Genomic DNA, 3,551 nt, shown 5'->3' with positions numbered 1-3,551 from the left:
TAGCGGAGCGTGCCCATATCTGTGTGTTTATGCTGAAGTATGACCAATGCATTACAAAACGCATCACCGAAATTTTATTGAAAAGGCCAAGGGCCCCCGAAGACCCATCTATGAAAAAAGACAGCATTATCTATGCTGACTCAGTTAGATTATGAAAGTCACTTTGAGAAATTCTTGGTGGTAGGGACTTTTCATATTGGGGGCGAACAGATTTTTGAGAAAGGCAGGGATTGGTTGGCAAGTCAAGTTATGTTTATTTGTATAGCCTTTAATCACAAAAAGTCTCAAGGGGCTGTAAAGACCACCTACATTTTTGAGCATATCACTCTGGTTGATATTACGTTTATAAAGGTTCCGAGTAGTGTTTGAGAACAAGAAATTTAGCTGGATCAATAATTACTTTTTCAGTTTTTTTCAGGGTTAAAATGCAAAACATCTAATGACATCGGGCAGTGGGCAGGGGACACCTATAGCCTAGACTGCTCGGCTAGCTAAGCTAACACTTGATGCTAGCACGCAACTAGGAAACCACCTAGTGCTGTACCCACACAAGCAGGGCTGCTTCAATGTCCATTATGGTGTGTCGAGGGTCCTAGCAAGGGATCCAATTTTCGTGTGGTGGTTGGGGGGACCACACAGGGGTGGACTGGGCGTGCATGTTGAACTGTGTGAGGGCCCTTGATATCTGAAAAAATGAGGGGGTCTCTGTACATTCACAGAATGATAGAAATACAGGTAAGTCAAAAATACCAATAATAAGTACTAAAAAATACTAGATACCAATTTTAAATTTGTCTTGTGAGAATTATAGTATGCGCCGCAATCAGAGACCATTACAGCCATAATCGGACAAACGTTAACATTTATTAAATATACTAATAAGTACATTATTGCCACTTGATAAGAATGAGTGACACATTTTTCTAAGCCAAGGCATGGGTGCCATCCAATATCGGAGCACTTGTATAATATTTAGAAGTGATATGTTCACACCTATCATTTAATCGGTTGTGCGTATCGATAGGGAAAAACAAGATGGAGCATCTCTTATATTAGAATTAGAATAGGATTGATAATTGATGCAGAGGTGGGTAGAGTAAAATTCTACTCAAGTAAAAGTACTGTTACTTCAGAATGATATATAAAAATGATTCAAGTACTGAGTAACTGCAGCAACGTCGTATTTATTGTTTTCTCTTAAAACAACCATTCAGATTATCAAATTATCAAAGTCCATCCAATCAACAAAAAATACATTTAATTTGAAATTAGATTAAAATAATTAACACAAATTCATGTTCTTTAACAAACAATAAAATAAAAATTGTATGGAATCAATAAATTAAGCTCATGTAGCACCAAGTAATGTCATGATTACCCAAGTGGAGCCACCTGGGGTAATCATCTGACGCGCGGGAATGCGCTTCCTGATTGGTTTATGTTCCCTTTTTAAGCACGCTACGCCGAGACCTGGTTGTCTGAGGATTACTTCTGTACCCCGTATGACTCTCCCGATTACCCGTGCCTTCTTGTTTACCTGATTCTGCCTGCCTGCCTCCGATCCGACCTGCTTCCGTCCCACGCTACGATCTTCTCTTCAGTCCCGGTAAATCCGACCTGCTTCCGTCCCACGCTACGATCTTGTCTCCAGTCCTGGTAAACTCAACCTGCTTCCGTCCCACGCTACGATTGGCTACGTCTTCCGAAGTTGTCTTCACGGCGTTGCTGCTGACGTTCGACGGTCATCGCGCCTCCCGCTAACCTTTACGCTTCCCCAAATAATGAATTGCATGAACGCTCTGGGGTCTCCTGCTCTGTTCTGGTCTTCCCTGACAAGTAGCCGTTTTTATCTTAACAGGCTCTGCAAGCTAGCTTAGCCCTTGAACTTGAACAAAGGAGACATTGAAAATTGTAGCTGGTGTTTTGCACCCTTTTAAGGGAAAAATGCTCTCAACCTCAGAGGAAATGTTTAAATCTAAGCTTAAAACACACTTCTATTCTTAAGCCTATGAATAACCTATATTTTATGTTGACAATATATGTGTATTATTTGTAGGTTTTAGATCAGGGGATAGTCTGTGGTTTGCAAAAATCTGTGCAGCCCTTTGACTTGACTTGACATGTGAGGCGAGGGGTTCTCCTCTCTTCTGTGTTTTCTTGGTCGGTATTGCTAAGCGACATTTTCGGTCTGTTTCACTTCCCCCTCTAAGGTTGAATATGGTCATGTGACGAGGCTGCTACATTTGATTGGTTAAACATGGTAGTGCCTTCCAGAGGTCTCTGTCATAATAAAGACAGACACGTACTTACAACTTCAATGTTGCCTAATGTAGCGGAGTAAAATTTCCCTCAAATAATTACTCAAGGAAAAGGAAAAGTATAGGGATTTGAAAATACCCTAGAAGTACAAAATTCCCCGAAACTTACACAAGTAAAATGTAACGGAGTAAATGTACTCCCACCTCTGGGTTGACGGCAATGTATAGAACATTGTGTACAACACGCTTGACTTCCTTATACATTTTCTAGTATGTGGTACTTAAAAAATCCCTGCAAAGATCCTCCCAATTGTGCTTTTAACCGTTTGTTGTTGACATGGTGGTGCAAGGACAGCAATAAACAAAAGTTCTCTCTCAGGCAGCGGTTATGACAGACCGTCGGATTTCAACCCTAATAGAAAACCTCACGTCCTCTTCCTCCATGCTTTTAATTCTGTTGCGGAACTCTCCGAGGAGTCCCCGTCAAAACTGCTCGAAGGATAATCAATAAAAGGTAAGGTCCGTGTATTACAGTGCGCTGCCTTTTGAATTCCAAAGAGCACTTTTGCACACCGTTCTCACAAAAAACAACAAAGACAATCCGAAATTGTCTGATTCCTTAGAGGACGTACAAATAAATGTGAATACATTACACTTGTAACTCAGACCTATTTTTTTATTCGAAACATGACATGGCTTTGCCGTTTAATTATGCCTCTCTACACTCGGCTAAATCCGCAGCCAGTCGGCGGCTTGTCGCAAACACCTTTCTGGAATTCTATGCATATTTAAACTAAAGCTCTGCTTATAGCTGTGGCATTATCCTAATGTATGCATCAAAGTGTTTACTGGATGTTTATCGTGTACCCTTGGTAACGTATCCTCCGGAGACGTGTTTTTCTCACGTTTGATGGACCTATCACAATCCCCAGGAAGGTCGGTGTTTCTTGTTCTCACTCGAATTTGCTGTGTACATAACGAGGCTTATATAGAATATTTATCAGTCCTGCAGTTAGTAAGCAGTCTTGAAAATCAGCAGACAAACATTTGTGGTTATTCTAAAGGATTGTTTTTAAACTTGTGGGTCGGGACCCCAAAGTGGGCCGAGGACCCGTTTTCAGTGGGTCACATCACAGGCCTTTGCCGTGGAAATGTGATGCTAGGAAAATGAAAAAACAGAGGGTCAATTACACAGTAGATGGCAATCCATGCTGGATCTTCTCTTCCTGTTCAGTCAACTGGCGCTATCCCAACTGTGTTTGAAAAGGACCGCATCTTATTTCATTGGTATTG

Source organism: Urocampus carinirostris, chromosome 1, assembly GCF_059441175.1.
Source record: "Urocampus carinirostris isolate Australia breed hairy pipefish chromosome 1, RoL_Ucar_1.0, whole genome shotgun sequence".
NCBI classification, from domain to species: domain Eukaryota; kingdom Metazoa; phylum Chordata; class Actinopteri; order Syngnathiformes; family Syngnathidae; genus Urocampus; species Urocampus carinirostris.
This window is presented reverse-complemented; position numbering follows the sequence as displayed.